Source organism: Palaemon carinicauda, chromosome 35 (genome assembly GCF_036898095.1).
Source record: "Palaemon carinicauda isolate YSFRI2023 chromosome 35, ASM3689809v2, whole genome shotgun sequence".
NCBI lineage: Eukaryota > Metazoa > Arthropoda > Malacostraca > Decapoda > Palaemonidae > Palaemon > Palaemon carinicauda.
The window spans coordinates 70,554,469-70,575,272 of NC_090759.1; the positions used below are offsets into that span (position 1 = coordinate 70,554,469).

Genomic DNA, 20,804 nt, shown 5'->3' on the forward strand with positions numbered 1-20,804 from the left:
ATCTGTTTGTCGAATTCAAAGATCAATAAACATATTATTATGGATTATTCACATGTAAATGTAGGTCGTAGGACTAGGCACTGGGGCCTGTCGGTGGTGGTGGGGGGGGGGGCGTTAATCCAATGATAAAATGTATGTTATTTGGCATATTTCTTATATAATGCTGTTTACGGGAAAAAAAAAATTAAATGTCTTTGAAATCATTAATTTTAGGCAACTGTACTATGGAATACGTATAGGCCTAATAATAAATATATTGCTATAGTTGTTGGTGGGTATATTAGCATGATTAGGCCTAGACACCCCATTATTAAATTTGAAATAGCCACGACCTAACTTATATTAATAATCACATCAGGACTGGGAACTCTAGACTTAAAATTAACCAATATGCTATTCAATCATATCGGTTTGATCATGGCTGAAGAGTACCCAGTCCTGATGTGATTATTCATATACGTTAGACTGTGGTTATTTCAAATTTGATAAGTAAGAGGGGGGGTGTATATAGGCCTAATCATGCTAATATACCCACCAACAACTATATCATTATATTTGAGTATACGTATTTCATAATGTAACTGCTTAAAATCAATTATGATTAACCAATATAGCTATTAAATCATATGTCAGGATGCCAGAAAACTTTAAAGCAATCGATCAATTAAATCATATCGGTTTCGGAGCTACCTTGCTATCACGCTCACGATTGTGTGATGGTGTGATTGAAAAAGTAAGTGAGGGTTTAGTAGGACTAGGTCTGTTCTGATGCTAATGATGTGGTTAACCGCTTTCTTGAAGAAAATAAGAGTATTATTATTATTATTATTATTATTATTATTATTATTACTTGCTAAGCTACCACCCTAGTTGGAAAAGCAGGATTCTATAAGCCTAGGGGCTCCAACAGGGAAAATAGCTCAGTGAGGAAAGGAAAAAAGGAAAAGAAAATATTTCAGTAACAGTAACATTAAAATAAATATCTCATAGAAACTATAAAAACTTTTAACAAAACAAGAGGAAGAGAAATAAGATAGAAGAGTGTGCCTTAGTGTACCCTCAAGCAAGAGAACTCTAAACCAAGGCAGTGGAAGACCATGGTACAGAGGTTATGGCACTACCCTAGACTAGAGAACAATGTTTTGATTTTGGAGTGTCCTTCTCCTAGAATAGCTGCTTACCATAGTTAAAGTGTCTCTTCTACCCTTACCAAGAGGAAAGTGGCCACTGAACAATTAGTGCAGTAACCCCTTGAGTGAAGAAGAATTATTTGGTAATCTGTGTTGTCAGGTGTATGAGGACAGAGGAGAATATGTAAAGAATAGGCCCGACTATTCAGTGTGTGTGTAGGCAAAGGGAAAATGAACCGTAACCAGAGAGAAGGATCCAATGTAGTACTGTTTGGCCAGGCAAAAGACCCCATAACTCTCTAGCGGTAGTATCTCAACGGGTGGCTGGTGCTTTGGCCAACCTACTACCTACTAAATGACTGGTTGATTTGAAGTTTTCTGGCATCCTGACATCTAAGGTCATTGACGCAAATAAACATTGCTGTGTGGTACTATAAAAAAAAAAAAATCATACGCAAAAGACTGACAGTAGGCCTATATATGTATTTCTGCATGTATCCGTGTGTATAAATAATACTATTCAGTTTTGCCTACGTTTAAAGGATGCACCTGTAAAAGTTCTTATATATTACCAACGGTATGTGCAGTGGCATTACGGGAATAAATATTTAATTTTAATTTCTCATATTTTTTAAGTCGTTAGGGCAAGGAAGCGTCACCTGCATTGCCTGCATTGTATGCAAAAGCTGCCATTGTTTTGAAACAAAAGAGGATTTTTTTTCTCGTTATGGGTAATTGAGCATGTGGTCTAAAACAATATTCATCAAACATTCGTGAACTTTGTGTGAAAAAGGGGGCGAAAAAGTCGATTTTCATTCTGCAAAAACAGTAGTCTTGTATTAAGGTGTATCAGGCTTTTAACCTATGTCGATCTTCTGTTTTTCATCCTTTTGGGGGCATTTTTCTTTAAATTAATCTATACTATTTGATTGGCTTTGTAAATTAATCCTGGTATAGATGTAGTTGCAATGGAGGTGTAAAGTAATGGTTTGAATACGAACTCTCTGAGTTTTTTAATAGGATATATGGAAAAATATTTGCAACTTCACCCATAGAAAAACTTGCTGAGAAACGGAAGCCACTGCTTGTTTGACGCCACCCCATTTTATTATTATTATTATTAATAGCTAAGCTACAACCCTAGGTGGAAAAGCAGGATGCTATAAGCCCAGAGGCTCCAACAGGGAAAATAGCCCAGTGAGGAAAGGGAATGAAATCAATAGCTGAATCCACGCTGCCTGGGGTACGGTAGGAGCGGGCTTAAGCTTGAATATGTAATACTGCTTTCAGTCAGCCCGTCCACACACACACACACACACACCCAGAGCTGAAGGACAACTGCAGCTTACTAGAAAACTCACTGAAATAAGTGTATTTTCAATTCTAGCTTCAGTAAATGAACAATTCATGATCTGGGACGATAAATACTCAGAACGAACAAGGTAAAACGACAGTGGAGGTCCTGTAGAGAGTAGGGTTCCCCTGCTGTATGGGACCGGAAAAGCTGTTGTCCAAATTAAAGTACCTGTCGAATCGGCACCTGTGTGAACGAGGCTAAAACTAGAAGACTGTCTCCAATACGATGCAAAGGTTACTTGGGTTACTCTTTACTTAAGTTGGAGTTGATTGCACCGCATGATAAGACCTTCAGCATTCTAAATTTGAACTTATAAACGAAAAACTTTTTTCGTTGTCTTTCCTCGCGTTACTGAAGTTTTTTTAGAGTTGGGATACCTTGACGTTGTGAAAAAGTCTGTGTATCGCCATAATCAGCAAAGCTGTGCTTGTCAGGGCCACCCATTTTAGGTTGATTTACTGTGAGCGATCAGACTAAAGTCTCCCACCATCACCAATTCGCAGAGTCATTCGTGATGATAAAAATTGCCAAACCCCATACATGACGAGGGATATGTCTAAGGCTTTTGTCCTTCAGTGAATAGAAATGGCTACATTTGTTGTTAGAGAGAGAGAGAGAGAGAGAAATATCACTGTACTGTTCATGCGGATAATACGACCACGTGTGAAAGTTAATTTTCTTTATCAGTTCCTCGTGTATATAACAATTTCTGGTTCTCTCTCTGAGAGAGAGAGAGAGAGAGAGAGAGAGAGGAGAGGAGAGAGAGAGAGAGGAGAGAGAGGAGAGAGGAGAGAGAGAGAGAGAGAGAGAGAGAGAGAGAGATATCACTGTACTTTTCATGCGGATAATACGACCACGTGTGAAAGTTTTCTTATCAGTTGTCGTGTATATAACAATCTCTCTCTCTCTCTCTCCTCTCTCTCTCTCTCTCTCTCTCTCTCTCTCTCTCTCTCTCTCTCTCTCTCTCTCTCTAATATCGTCTTAACTTTGCCAACGCATTTTTCATCCCAATGCAGGTGGTGTTTAATCCAATGCTTAGACCCACCACGAATTAATCTATGTTACCAAGTCATTCATTATTTATACCTTAATGAAGTCTTGGAGAGATCTCAACTGTCTGGATAAGTCTGCGTGGCTCTCTGGAAGATTTCTCTTCAGAACTGAGGAGTTAATTAATCTTTATTTGTCCATCTATTAATTTTCCTCAGATAATTTGTTAGGGGTTCAGGAGGTTTCATTAATTTTGCTCTCTCTCTCTCTCTCTCTCCCTCCTCTCTCTCCTCTCTCCTCTCTCTCTCTCTCTCTCTACGTGTAAATATTCATGTTATTTTTGTTTTATATACTCTGATTCTAATCTGATTTTTTTATAAAACATGTTTTTTGTAATTTTCTCTCTCTCTCTCTCTCTCTCTCTCTCTCTCTCTCTCTCTCTCTCTCTCTCTCTCTCTCTCTCCACACGTGTGAATATTAATCGTTATCTTTGTTGTATAGACACTGAATCTAATCTGATTTTTTTATAAAACATTTTTTTTTGTAATTTCTCTCTCTCTCTCTCCTCTCTCTCTCTCTCTCTCTCCTCCTCTCTCTCTCTCTCTCTCTCTCTCTCTCTCTCTCGCTGTAAGTGATGCAAGTGGGTATTATTTTTGTTTTATATAGTTTGATCTAAACCTCTGATTTTTATAAGAAAACTTTTTCGTAGTTTTTTGGTTGTAATATTTATGAGGTGAATATTATTTTTGTATTATGGTAATTTCTATATTTGTCCCATGCGTCAATATCGCGTTTTCATATTAGATTTATCTGATATTTCCTAATTTCTATGTCTTCATTAGATTGTCAGTAAAAATTAGTCATTTTACTTGAATGATTATCACCTTTGAAATTATCCTCGAAATAAGATAATTATATCTAAAATCAAGAAGTTTTGAAGATAATTGTATCTTAAAACCAAGAAGGTTTGAAGATAATTGTATCTAAAACCGAGAAGTTTTGAAGGTAATTGTATCTTAAACTAAGAAGTTTTGAAGGTAATTGTATCTTAAACTAAGAAGTTTTGAAGGTAATTGTATCTTAAACTAAGAAGTTTTGACGGTAATTGTATCTTAAACTAAGAAGTTTTGACGGTAATTGTATCTTAAACTAAGAAGTTTTCACGATAATTGTATCTATAACTAAGAAGTTTTGACGATAATTGTATCTGTAACCAAGAAGTTTAGAAGATAATTGTATCTAAAACCAAGAATTTTTTAAGATAATTTTATCTCAAACCAAGAAGTTTTGAAGATAATTGTACCTAAAACCAAGAAGTTTTGACGATAATTGTATCTAAAACCAAAAGTTTTAAAGATAATTGTGTCTAAAACCAAGAAGTTTTGAAGATAATTGTCTAAAATCAAGAAGTTTGGACATAAGCTCCTGGTCATTAACATCTTAACCGTAAGAACCCCTATATCACAAATGACAGTGGTGGAGGCTACAGTCATTCCAAGAACAGAAGAGATTGTACTTTCCATCTCTATCACGATTACCTTTGTTACGCTGTCTTATTTTCAAACTCTGAAGTTACTCCTGACCGAAAACCTAGAGACGTTATCGCGTGATCTCCATGACAGTTATTGAGAGGACACGCCTTCTTTGCAAATGGCGGCCGAGAAGGCATGGCATACTGCTATGAACGATTTGGGTTTCTTTGATCTGTCTGATATTAAACCTTCCTTTGTTGAGATCTGAGTTTGTAAAGCCTAGGATGAATCCTTCGTGTGGGAAAAGACATAGCGTGTTGATCTCTGAATTTATAAAGCCTAGGATGAATCGTGGGGGAAAAGTCATAGTTTGTTGATCTCTGAATTTATAAAGCCTAGTATGAATCCTTCGTGTGGGAAAAGACATAGCTTGTTGATCTCTGAATTTATAAAGCCTAGTATGAATCCTTCGTGTGGGAAAAGACATAGCTTGTTGATCTCTGAATTTATAAAGCCTAGTATGAATCGTGTGGGAAAAGACATAGCTTGTTGATCTCTGAATTTATAAAGCCTAGTATGAATCGTGTGGGAAAAGACATAGCATGTTGATCTCTTGAATTTATAAAGCCTAGTATGAATCCTTCGTGTGGGAAAGGTTTTGAGATAGGAAGTTGGTCCCTAACTGATACGGGTTGGGAGATGGGACATAAATACTTCGTGTTTTATGGTCTCCAGATGCTTTCCCTCGGGAACAAAGGGAGAAGATTCTTTAGATTGTGGGTTTCATGGTATAGAGGAAAGATGTAGAATACTGTTGCCTCTCAAATAGCGTTTTATGATTAGGTTATCAGAGGTGTATGGAGTCTATAGGCGTAATATAGGGTACCAGTGCTGTATATTCACGGCTCTGTAGGGTACCATTTGGGAAAGAGTAATTTGGGAATAGGGACTGTTAAATGATAGTTCCACATCGTTAATTGAGGCAAAATACTAAGTTCTGAAAATATGAAGACACGTGAACAACATTCGGAGATTTTATTGTTATGGATGTAGGTTTTGTTCAGTAATGTAAATAGTTAGGAGGTCTATAGAATACATCTATAGATATTTGGAAAAGTTGTTATAAATCCTCGAGTTCGAAAGGATTTCTGTAGTTATCCTGCGAAGGATTGTTCTTAGCTTTAGTATTCTTGAGTAATTTGAGGAAACCCATATTATAATAGCTGAAATGTAAAAAAAAAAAAATAATAATAATAATTTTCATGTATAGACTCTCAGTTCTTGGTTAGGTTGTTAGGTTACGGTAATATTGGATAACTTTTGATATTAAGTCTGTTGGATAAACTGATCAGTTACGAAAAAAGTATGATGATTTTTTTTATGACATTATTTGAAATAATAAGTCACTTGATAAATCACTTGGTTATCTCTTTGAACAGAGAAAAGGAGAGAAATAGTTCCATAATGCAGATGTCAACAGTTGACCATTAGCGAATGGAAGACAAGGAAGGACGTCATTGAAGGATCTGGTTGGGAAAGAGGAAGAAGGACCTTCACATACCTCTCTCTCTCTCTCTCTCTCTCTCTCTCTCTCTCTCTCTCTCTCTCTCTCTCTCTCTCTCTCTCTCTCTCTCTCTCTCGTAACTTACGACTGTCGTGAACAAAGAAACGGTGTGAATACTTTATAATGGGATGTTTCGTTAATGGGTTGTTTGCCTGATAAAGAGGTCTTTTAAGTATTCCTTTAAAATCACGTCTTAATGGGTGTATGGCACGACTTATTTTTCCCACACCCTCCTCCCCCCTTCCTCGAAGTAGAAAGGGTTACCCTGGAGAATGTAGATTTATGGATTGGGAACATGGAAGGAAAATAAAAAGCCCTTCTGTGATAGTCTGTTGTACAGAAGAATGATGAACTGCAATGTTGATCACGTGTGGCTAGTTAAAAAGGTTTTAAGGCCGCTCATGAATGGCAGAGGCAAGGGATAATGACATTGCCCTAGCAAGCAGGACAATGTCTTAGAGACTGACCATATATACGTATGATCAGCGCCCAAGACCCCTTTCCACCCAAGCTAGACCCAAAGCTGGTCAGGTCAGGCAGATAAACCTATAGGCTCTCCCAAAGCCCCCATCCTTAGCTCACAAGAATGGTGAGGTTGCAGCGACCAAAGAAACTAACGAGTTTTAGCGGGACTCGAACCCCAGTCTGGCATTAACCAGTCAGGGACATTACCACATGGGCCACCACAAACATTTTTATTTTAATTCTTTACATTTTAATAGCATTAATGGTAATGAATCTTCACCCTTACAAGTCCTTCGCTATTGTCTTCGTTCCAACAATTTTTTTTTTCAAAGTTCAACAAAAAAGTATCGCATATTCCCTTGCGGTATTACCTCCTCTGTCTAACTTCGATCGTTAGCAGAGGACCTTAGTAGAATTTTTGCGGTAAAAACAAGAGTAAAAGTCAACAAAAAAAAAAAAAAAAGAGAGAGAGAGAACACGAGGTGTGAAGGAAAATTGCATTGTTAAGTGTTACAGACAATGCTTCTTTTTTACTCTTGTGTCACTAAACTCTTGACTTCTTTTGAATATCTAATTAGTCTGAGTTTTTTTATTGCAGGGAAGAGTGCGGGAAAGTACTGATGTTAGAGCTTCTTGCCTGTATTTGCAACATGAGTGAGTGAGTGGGTGAGTGAGTGAGTGAGTGTGTGTGATAAGAAAGTCAATGAACTCTCCTTTGATACCAGCTATATTTTTCCTCCTGATATAGGTCATCCCAAACACACTTTACACAATCACGTAACTTTCTACAAACCCCCTGGTCTCCCCCTTTCACCCACTTCCCTCTCTCTCTCTCTCTCTCTCTCTCTCTCTCTCTCTCTCTCTCTCTCTCCCCGACCTCACAGCTCTCCTCTCATCATCATTTAGATTTTACGACTTCACACCGAGGACAACCACAACCGAATCTTGTGGTCTCAACGAGGTGACAAACTTTCGGTTTAGATTTCCGTGTCTTACTTGGTCTTCGAAACAATAGGTCATTAGCAATTGTGTTGTCTTGAAGTTCGGGAAACAGAAGGCATTAAGGCTTAGCTTTGTCTAGGGATCGGATGTTATTTTGTTATTGTATTCTGTGATAAATATAGTTGTAAATTTGAAGAATTTGGACCAATAAGTTTGTTAGGATTCGGTCAGTACATTCTGGAGTAACCACTTGTAAAACCGAACCAGTTAATGCACACTATCTGACCTGGAGCTCTCATTATTATTATTATTATTATTAGCCAAACTACAATCCTAGATGGAAAAGCAGGATGCTATGAACCCAAGGGCTCCAACAGGGAAAAATAGCCCATTGAGGAAAGGAAATGAGGAAATAAACTGAGAAGTAATTGACATGGGGTATCAACCTCGTCCAAAAATAAGCTGATTATGTATTAGTATTAGTATACTTCTAGTAAGTAAAAGACGTCAAAAATTAAGTCTAAATATTCAACCCTTCCCACCCTCTTTCTTTCATAACTACAACCCGCTGGTTCGGCAATTTGTGGGAGTGTGTGGTTTCCGAGTAGCCTTGTCGGGCTATCCACTTTTCATCAGGGTATGGCTACCTCTCCCCCTGGGCGTGACAGGAAGTAACTAATATATGTAAATATATATATATATATATATATATATATATATATATATATATATATATATATATATATAGTGGGTATACATATATATATATATATATATATATATATATATATATATATATATATATATATACACACACACAATACAGTGTGTATATGTATACAGTATATATACACAATACAGTTTGTATATATACAGTATATATACAGTATATACATATATATATATATATATATATATATATATATATAAATATTTATGAATATATATGAATATATATATATATATATATATATATATATAATATATATATATATATAATATATATATATATATATATATATATATATATATATATATATATATATATATATAAGCTACAACCCTAGTTGGAAAAGCAGGATGCTATAAGCCCAGGGGCCCCAAGGGGGAAATTATTGGTGTATATATATATATATATATATATATATATATATATATATATATATATATATATATATATATATATATATATATGTGTGTGTGTGTGTGTGTGTATACGTGTGTGTGTATATACGTGTGTATATATATTTGTGTGTGTATATATATACGTGTATATATATGTGTGCGTGTGTATATATATTCAGCCAGACACTTTTTCTTTATCTCACAAACAACAATAAAACCTGAGGATATTCGTAATCAAAAGTGATATCATTCAATAATTTTTCCTGACACCTACTGTTAACTAGCTTCTTATCTTCTCTTCAGTTCTCGGAAGTCTATCTTAAAGAGCTAGTTTACTCATAGCCGTGCTTGTATAGACCGAGTCTGCAAGCACATGCAACTTTAATCTGTTATTGCTAATCGTTGCAAAGTTTGACAGCGTGATGCTAAAGGCACTGATAAAGGCTTTTCAATTGACACCGACTTTAATAACAGCTTAAGTTTATTTGATCGGGTCATGTGGCCCAAATTCCTAAATCTATTTATCTTATTTTATTGATATTGAATTAAGACAATCCTTGTAATCTTTATCTTATTTTATTGATATTGAATTAAGACAATCCTTGTAATCTTTATCTTATTTTATCAATATTGGATTAAGACAATGCTTGTAATATTTATCTTATTTTATTAATTTTGAATGAAGAGAATGATTGTAATATTTTCTTGGAATTAATTATCTAATCAAAGTTAAATTTACGCCTTTCATTCGTTACGATAAAATGCGAATTCTCTTCATCGCTGGTAGTTTTAAGAAGAGAAATGCAACGAATATATAATGATAAATATGGGCTGGTTAACTTCAGATTGGATTCGAATGAGAACATTTGATTTAACAATGTAGTTGAAACATCTAAATGGTCTAGAAATGAATTCTGTCATTTGTTAGTCTTGCGTGAGTTCGTGTGCAAGCATATATCAAAATTGGAATTTCTTCCCGGCTCTGTCGAACTTTCGCTTACACGAGCATCTGCTAAGTGACAATGGGTCCCAATGACAACCGAATGCCTTGAATAGCACGGGTTGTGGGGAATGTGGAAGCGTTTTGCCAAGGTTCTTGAGAACGTTCATCGTTACCTTTGGAAAAATCTGCTTGTATATGTTTCAAGGTTTCAAGGTCGCTCATGAGTGGCAGAGGCAAGGGACAGTGACAATGCCGTAGAGACTGACCATATATACATATGATCAGCTCCCAAGCCACCTCTTCACCCAAGCTAGGATCAAAGAGGGCCAGGCAATGCTGATGACTCAGTCGATAGACCTGTAGGCTCCCCCAAACCCCTACTCCTTAGTACACAAGGATGATGAGGTTGCAGCGACCAAAGAAACTAACGAGTTTGAGCGGGACTCTTAACCCCAGTTTGGTGTTCACCAGTCAGTATTTTACACCACTGTTATTGGAATAGGAAATTACAAATTTATAGAGTATAGAACGATTGATTCAAGATCTGTAAATTATTCTGAACATATCAATGTTTATTCTATTAGCTGTGATCAGCTGTGAATATTATGTGATGTCGCGCGATTATATTTAATTATTTATATATATATTTTACTTAACAATGCACTACTTCATTCAGAAACGGTGTCAATGACCTTTAGTATCTCAGTGCCAGAGGTCATCAAGTCAATCAATCAATCAATTAATCAATCAATTGATATTCTGCAAGCAACAAACGAAAGATTCTGGTTATTACAGAATTCGGTGGCACCAAAAAAAAAAAAAAAAAAAATCTTATGGCCAATCTGTGTTACAAACTAGCATCTCAAAGTTGAGACTTTTACTTTAAATTATTTTAAACTAAACCCATAAAAACAAATATACTGAATGCTGAAAAAATTTTCAACTATTTAAACAGTGGATGTGTAACTGCACAACATTGAGTCTGAAGTGTTCTTCGTGTGACCATCTGGAATATGAAAATGAGAGAAATGAACGTGCAGCGAACGTTATGTTGAACAGGCTGACATGTCTCTTTCTATACTTTATCCATGACAGATCTCTTTTGATGTTGTTATTGTTCATGAAATATTTTATAATACATATTCATTACTTCTCTTGTAATTTATTTATTTCCTTGTTTCTTTTCCTCACCGAGTTATTTTTCCCTATTGGAGCCCTTGGGCTTATAGCATCCTCCTTTGCCAATTAGGGTTGTAGCTTAATTAGTAATAGTAATAATGATAATTAGCATAACTATTAAATAAATTTAGGTCCAAATGAGTATAATTATATAATAATCATAAATAATAAATAAATGAACTTTAAAGAACACAAACAAACTAGATTATTAAAATCTATGTGCAGTATATTGATTATAAACATTCCGCACGTGTCTGTTGGTTAGTGAAATATATAATGAATTATTATAACCAAATAAATTCAGTCCAAATGAGCATAATTATTTAATGATAATAAATCATAAATAAGTGAACGTTAAAGAACGCTAACAAACTATATTTAAAAGACAAAAAAAAAATGGCTTTAGAGAAGACTCTTAATTCCTTCGTCACGTCTTTATTATTATGATATATTTGTCTTGCTTTGCTTGCCCCGTCTTACAAGGTGCTCATCAAGATGATGTATGAGAAGAGCAGTGCAGCAACCTTCTTTGTAATTTGCTGTGTGTGTGTGTGTGTGTGTTTGACTTTACACATTTCGTCAACCTTTGTAAGCGACTTTCATTCTCACTTGTGTTCACGATATTGTTGATCGTGTTAAGGTTTAAAGGCCGCTCATGAATGGCAGAGGCAAGGGACACTGGCATTGCCCGTAGCAAGCAGGAAAATGCCCTAGAGACGGACCATATAAACATAAAGTCAGCGCCCCAGCCCCCTCTCCACCCAAGCTAGGACCAGGGAGGGCCAGGCAATGGCTGCTGATGACTCGGCAGGTAAACCTATAGGCGCCCCCAAACCCCACATCCTTAGCTCACAAGGATGGTGAGGTTGCAGTGACCAAAGGTACTAACGTGTTTGAGCGGGATTCGAACTCCAGTCTGGCGATCACCAGGCAATGATGTCACCAATAAGCGTTGTAATAATTAAAGTCGTAAAACATCATTTCGGAAATAGATTATATTTTTACACTACTTTTTTCATATTATTTACTAAACATAATACAGAGAGATTTGGTAAGGACTTCTACCATTAGATTGTGGTGGCCGATGCGGTAACGTCCCTGACTAGTGAACGCCAGACTGGGGTTCGAGTCCCGCTCAAACTCGTTAGTTTCTTTGGTCGCTGTAACCTCACCATCCGTTTGAGATAAGGGTGGGGGCTTTGGGGGAGTGTAGGTCTATCTGCTGAGTCATCAGCATCCATCGCCTGGCCCTCCTTGGTCCTAGTTTGGGTGGAGAGGGAGCTTGGGCGCTGATCATAATGCATATATGGTCTGCCTCTAAAGCATTGTCCTGTTTGATAGGGCAATGTCACTATCCCTTGCCTCTGCCATTCATGAGCGACCTTTAAACCTTTAAACTATGCAGAGTAATCACAGGGAATATTTATCTTTACCCTAAACCAGGGGTGGCCGACCTTCTGTTACCCATGCACCAATTTTGTTCACTTCTAATTCAGATGCGCCACACAACCTTTAACCCCATTTCAACCCTAAAGCATGGTGATATGGACATATTTGGTGGTTTTCCTTATCTTTTTTTCATGATTATTTTGCGTCTAGACGAAGAAAATTCATAAAAAAATTCATAAAAAAAAAGGAAAATGAAAAATCTGGTGGACTGAATTATTCGGTTTATAAAAAAGTTTTGATGGTATGATTTCAATACAATAGGTGTCTTATTAGTGAAGAAAATTGTACCTAAATTTATTTTGAAAATTCTGATTTTTGCTAATGAATAAAAAAAAAATTTATCAGATGACTTGAAACTAGTAAATGAGGAAGGTATTATATATCTCTAAACTCTATAACATATATAGCAACGGTGTATTTTGAATAATTAAGAATACAAATGCAGGACATAGCAGACAGTCCCCTTAAATCCCTTTTTGTATTTTTTCTAGAAATCAGTATTATCAGTATTATTTTTTTTTTCTTTTATGAGCAGGCATATTTTTTTTCTTTTATCATCTCTGGGGTATAGGGCGCTACTTGTGATCGTGCAATGCGCTACTGTTGGCGCATGCGCCATAGGTTGGCCACCCCTGCCCTAAACGCTTCGGCCAAGGAGAGTACCGCTGGTGTGGTAAAACAGCAAAAGAGTAACGGATATAGCTAGCTATAGTTCCCCAAGTTTGCGAAGGGTGTAGTTCGTTTGCTAAAGAGTGTCTTGTACAGTCACTCATATAAGTTGATGGATGTCCAGGTTTTTGAGAGAGATTCCTATTTCGCCCCTTTCTGGACGACAGGTGTCTGGGAGTACGAATATGTAGTTGAATATTTGACCGGTTTCGCGCTTCCATACACCTGTCGTCCAGAAGTAGGTGAAATGGAAATCTCTCAAACACCCGGACATCCATCAACTTATATGAGTGACTGTACACGTTTCCCCCCCCCCCCTAAATTACTGGAAGAGCTGCGCCTTTATTTGCTGTACATCCATATGCGATGGGTAAATCCCGAAATAAAATCCTGTTTTAAAGCCGATAGAATTATTGAATTCACACTTATCAGAAATTGTCTTCAATGTTGTTGTTTTTTTTTTTTTTTTTTTTTTTAATCTTGAATTTCTCCGAATAGCCGAATTGATAAGTAGTACACCAATACTGCTGATAAAGATAAGCCGTAAAAATATATACACAATCCGCTTTGTCTGAAGATTGCATTTTCTGTTTTTTTTTTTTTTCTTCTTCTTCTAATAATGATTCCATCACTTTTGAATACCATTTTGGAATCTTTACTCTAGACTCATAGCATAGATCATTTTGTGAGATGGTAGATATTATTGTTGTCACAATTATTGTAATTTATTTACGTCGTATTTCAAACTCGAATTTCATTTCATATGCTAACTCTTCCATTTGCCTTTAAAGTAATATGGTATGAGATAAGGATTATTATTAGGTATATATGTATATATATATATACATATATATATATATATATATATATATATATATATATATATATATATATATATATGTATATATATATATATATATATATATATATATATATATATATATATATATATATATAATATATGTATATATATATGTATATATATATGTATATATATATATATATATGTATATATATGTATATATATATGTATATATATATGTATATATATATATATGTATATATATATGTATATATATATTTATTATATATATATATATATATATATATATGTATATATATATATATATATATATATATATATATATATATATATATATATATATATATATATATATATATATATAAGCATTTGAATTGTGTGAAATGGGTCAGACCCATCTACATTTTTTCTTTGATTTTTATGTACATATATATATATATATGTGTGTGTGTGCGTGTTTGTACATTAATGTATGTGTATACCTGATCCCGGACCTCGACGGTATCGAAGTTATCAAATTAGAATATAGGGCTTAAAAAATCCCCGTAGATTACCTTCGTTATGACCTTTTGACATTATTTACGTCAACTGTGGTTTTTTTATCTTTATACAGTCAACAGTAAGGCCAATTATTTTGATCCTGGTACATAGATTATGCCTCTATTTTGCGATTATCTACCAGGATATCAGACCGCGAAATGTTAATACAACATATTAGCCAGTAGAAACATACTAGAGGGGCACTTGGTAGAACGCAGACCTCCTCTGCCGCATCTTATTTCTCGACCTTGACCTTTGACCTTTGACCTTAACATGTATTAATTGACGTGAATTTTCATACACTCAAATATGAACCAAGTTTGAAATTTGTGACAACGATGTCCAAACTAGCCGATTACGTGAATTGGACACTTTGCTTGACTGTGTCCTTGACATTTGACCTTGACCTTCCAGAAATTAATTATTTCCATCTTTTTACATAAGTTAAACCCTGCAAGTTTCATTATTTTTCAATTAAAATTGTGGCCAGGAATCTGTTCACAAACAAACAAAAACACACACACTTAAACAGGGGCGAAAACATAACCTCCTTCCAACTTTGTTGGCGGAGGTAAAAACCCTGTATCTATAGATACCGTTTTTTTTTTTTTATACCGGCCATAGCCTGTCCACTAAGGAATCTATAAGATTTTATTGAGTTCGTATCTTATGTTCTGTTCCAGTACACCTTTCCAGGTCCTGGGAAAGGTATGTTTAGCATTGTGGGAATGCACGGGAAAGGGGGATTATAATACACCCTCTCCATTTAGTGGACTAGTTTTTGTTGGTTACACTTCGTCCATTAAATATTCCATGAACCCTTTAACGTGGATTGAATTGTTGGTTGGGTTAAACAGCAATGTATCATAATAAGCTTCACTTCGAATTGAATGAATTATTGATTAGGATAGATTAAATCCAACCAAGTAGACTACCTTTAATTACGTTGTCATTCTTAACGTAACCTCGGCAGAGATTATTAGGTTAAACTAATAAAAAAGTATAGAATTTCTATACCAAATACATGATTTTTAGTCACATGCCGATAAGTTAAGTCTAATATTTCTCAAAATTTTGAATTAAAAATATAGTGTTCGATATTTAATTTCCTTATTTTCTCTTAAACTTCCAGTTTTTTTCATTTTATTGTCAGTGGAGTTTAGAATCCTATTGATGAATATAGCAACTGGATTATATTTGCTGCGATACTAAAATTTTAAGGGCGTTTTATACTGGTTTAAAGGCCGCTCATAAATGGCAGAGGCAAGGGACAGTGACATTGCCTTATCAAACAGGACAATGCCATAGAGATTGACCATATATACACATGATCAGTGCCTAAGCCCCCTCTCCATCCAAGCTAGGACCTTGAAGGGCCAGGCAATGGCTGCTGATGACTCGGCAGGTAGACCTACAGGCTCCCCTAAACCCCCCCCCCCCCCCCCCATCCTTAGCTCACACGGATGGTGAGGTTCCAGCCACTAAGGGACTAACGCGTTTAAGCGGGACTCGAACCCCAGTCAAGGACGTTATCAAATTGGCAATAAACTAAACTCATATCTGGGCTGACAGCGCACCTCACTTGCGCATTGTGAATGTTGTAAGTTCTCATCGGACCTCTAGCTGCAACTACTTTTTAGGCTTCTACTTAATCTCCTTTCCCTCTTTCCCATCTTTCTCTGCTACCTCTTAAAATTTTTCTATTACGTAATGCAACTTCCGGGTTTTGCCCTAGTTGCACCTTCTTGCACTCAATTGCACCTTGTTGCACATTTTTGCACTGCTGCACCTTGTTGAACATTCTTGCACTCTATTACACCTTACATTCTGTTGCACATTTTTGCACTCTGCTTCACTTTCTTGCACTCTGCTGCACCTTGTTGAACATTCTTGCACTCTATTACACCTTACATTCTGTTGCACCTTTTTGCACTCTGCTTCACTTTCTTGCACTCTGCTGCACCTTGTTGAACATTCTTGCACTCTATTACACCTTACATTCTGTTGCATCTTTTTGCACTCTGCTTCACTTTCTTGCACTCTGCTGCACCTTTTTGCACTCTGCTTCACTTTCTTGCACTCTGCTGCACCTTGTTGAACATTCTTGCACTCTATTACACCTTACATTCTGTTGCACATTTTTGCACTCTGCTTCACTTTCTTGCACTCTGCTGCACCTTGTTGAACATTCTTGCACTCTATTACACCTTACATTCTGTTGCACCTTTTTGCACTCTGCTTCACTTTCTTGCACTCTGCTGCACCTTGTTGAACATTCTTGCACTCTATTACACCTTACATTCTGTTGCATATTTTTGCACTTAGCTGCACTTTCTTGCACACTGCTGCACCTTATTACACTATTGCACCTTATTACACTATTGCACCTTATTACACTATTGCACCTTCTTGCACTCAATTGCACCTAATTACTGATTAGCCTTCCTAGACCCAGTACCAGGTTATGTAGCATACACTTTTTTATCGTTGAAAGTTTGTATGAGATTCGCCAAAACTTGTAATATACACAACGCTCCAGAATTGAGTGAAATCTCTCTCTCTCTCTCTCTCCCTCTCTCTCTCCCTCTCTCTCTCTCTCTCTCTCTCTCTCTCGCTGTCTTTGGAAATTACATATTCCGTGAGAAAGGTAGTCTTCGCCCTCCTTCAACAAAAGTTAATATGCAAGCTGAGAAAAAGTCAATTTGCACGAAGAGAGAAGTGTCTTATGCAAATTCTTCGTGCAAATACTGGTTGTGTCAAGAGACAAAATAAAAAGAGAGAATAGTTCATATACAAGTGGAATTGAGACTTTTTACTTTTTCCTCCTATTGCATGATTATTTTTGCTATAATTAAAAAAATTGCAACAATTCTTTTTGAAATTGGTGTGAAGGATCGTGAGCTTGAATATATAATGCATATATATATATATATATATATATATATATATATATATATATGTATATATATATATATATATATATATATATATATATATATGTATATGTATATATATATGTATATATGTATATATATACTTATATATGTATATATATACTTATATATATATGTATATATATACTTATATATATATGTATATATATACTTATATATATATGTATATATATACTTATATATATGTATATATATATATGTATATATATATATATATATATATATATATATATATATATGTATATATATATTATATATATATATATATATATATATATATATATATATATATATATATATATATGTATATTATATATATATGTATATTATATATATATGTATATTATATATATATGTATATATATATATACATACATATATATATATATATATATATATATATATATATATATATATATATATATATATATATATATATATATATATATATATTTTCTTCTGTGGAAACTTTCCAGCCTTTCTAAAATACAATAGACAAGTGGTTATTTGAATTAAATTTTTCGTTAGTCACGATCATATTTAGTATGCAAGTATTTGTATGAAAGGCATTTTTATTTGATAGTAGAAATGAAGTCCACATGAATCGGTTAAAATTCTATTTTTTCCTCAGGAAAATACAGATTTTGGGTCATTTTTCTGTGGATGCAGAACCATTATAATTGAATCATGTTTTAGCAAGCAACCAAATATATGAAATGGAATAATTTTTCAGCAATTGAGCAAAGAATCGGCATACTGTAATGAAATTGAGAATTCCCATTAAAGTCAAACACGTTGACCTATAGTATTGATAAAATGCTCCTTTTCATGCAATGTTATACAAAACTTTAAATACATTACAAATAACATCATTTGTTTGCAATGAAAAGATTGTTATAATTCTTAACTTTTATACGAATAACTGTTTGGTAGACATAAATCTAAATATAATTTGATCTCTGCAATTTGATAAAAGGTGTGTACACGTCAAATTTATTGTATGTGATATGGTAATTGCAATACTACTGCGCAAAATTAAATTCAGCTGGAATACTCATTACGTAAAGCCCAGTACGACATGTCCATCTATAATATATTTGAGCATTATTTTAAATACACATAAAATTAAATGTAATCAGATAACAACTTCTAACAATCGCATGAAAATGTTACTTCATCGACACGAGGTTGTGGTGGCCGATGTGGTAACGTCCCTGTCTGGTGAACGCCAGACTGGGGTTCGAGTCCCGCTCAAACTCGCTAGTCCTTTGGTCTCTGCAACCTCACCATCCTTGTGAGCTAAGGAGGACCGGTTTGGGGGAGCCTATAGGTCTCTGCTGAGTCATCAGCAGCCATTGCCTGGCCCTCCTAGTCTCAGCTTGGATAGAGAGAGGGCTTGGGCGCTGATCATATGGTTTATATGGTCAGTCTCTAGGGCATTGTACTGCTTGATAGGGCAATGTCACTGTCCCTGGCCTCTGCCATTCATGAGAGGCCTTGAGGTCTTTAAACCTTTAAACAGGCTTGTTGGAAATGAAGCATTTCTCATTAATTAAAGGACGATACGAAGGAAGATAAATAAGAGGATGGATTGAAGGCCGTTAAAAATAGATTAGGAAAGTTGAGGGTCGGAGGACGGGTAGACACAAACGGCGAGAGGTCAGGGGTCGTGAGATGGATTGTTGAAGGAAAGAGGTCACTTGGATATCTCGTAAGACTTAGATGGATTAATAGATCATTGTAGCGATAATTGCTTGTCACTAATTACGCGAAGGTAACCATTAAACGGAAGAGGCAGTTATGTTGTGTTTCCAAATTTAGAACCGGATATAAAAGATTCTGGTGTTTTGTGAAATAGTAAAAGTTGCTTGAAATAGTAATTAAAACCTTTAAACTGAAAATCTTCAGTTGACACAACACTGATCCTAGTGGGATGTGATAAGAAGGGCATTGCAATGGACGTGAGTGTTAATCATCGCCGGCTGTTATAATAGAAGAGTGTATGCAACCCGTCAAATGTGACGGCTAAATATTTAGATATGCGCGCACACGCACCCCCCCCCCCCTCCCCCCCCTATCACCAGGGTATGGCTACTCCTCTTCGCTTTACAAGGGACGGGGAGAGCTCAGCGTGACCGGAAAAATTATATTTATGAATTTTTATATATATATATATATATTATATATATATATATATATATATATATATATATATATATATATATAATATAAGTATATATATATATATATATATATATATATATATATATATATATATATATATATTTATATATATATATATTACACAAATAGATAGATAGATAGATAGACACTTACTGTTGTTATATGAAGGCGATACTGATTTCCTATTCACGTGTGGATGATAAGAAACGAAGACTTCTTAAGTCCTGCCTTTGCTGAATGTTTATATTCCTTGATTTTATCGTATGATGCACTACCATTTTTAGTCCTCGTAACAAAGGAAGGACTTTGTTTAAGATGTCCAAAATTCTAAATTGTTCATCACATTTCAAAGTCTCTGGAGTTCCCTCGGTGTTTCAACTGTCTTGGGATAGAGTTCTCTTGCTTCAGGGTACACTCAAGCGCACTATTCTATCTTATTTTTATAGTTTATATAGGAACGATGTATTTTAGTGTTACTGTTCACTTCTTTTGTAGTTTATTTATTTACTTATTTCCTTTCCTCTATTAATAGAAAGAGGTTCCTGTCACTCCAATACAATTCACAATTCATTGTGTTTTTCTTTTTGTCTCTTTCCCTTTCTATTGTCTTCTCAGTTGCCAGTTATAGTCCATTTTGGCATTTCTGTTCTTCTCCAAGACCCATATTTTAACACCTTGTTACCATATCGCTCTCTCTCTCTCTCTCTCTCTCTCTCTCTCTCTCTCTCTCTCTCTCTCTCTCTCTCTCTCTCTCTCTCTCTCGTAATTGTTTATGTTTTGTAGTCTATAGATTTGCATAGAATGGTAGTGTTAATGTTGTATTTCTCTCTCTCTTCTCTCTCTCTCTCTCTCTCTCTCTCTCTCTCTCTCTCTCTCTCTCTCTCTCTCTCTCCTCTCGTAATTGTTTATGTTTTGTAGTCTATGATTTGCATAGATGGTAGTGTTAATGTTGTATTTCTCTCTCTCTCTCTCTCTCTCCTCTCTCTCTCTCTCTCTCTCCTCTCTCTCTCTCTCTCTC

General features: G+C 35.3%; 1 protein-coding gene across 1 annotated transcript in view; it reads left to right on the forward strand.

Moving 5' to 3' along the window:
- The window catches only part of LOC137627351 (uncharacterized), a 181,453-nt gene that overhangs the window by 145,275 nt on the left and 15,374 nt on the right, over nt 1-20,804 (forward strand). The gene's annotated exons all lie outside the window — the stretch shown is intronic.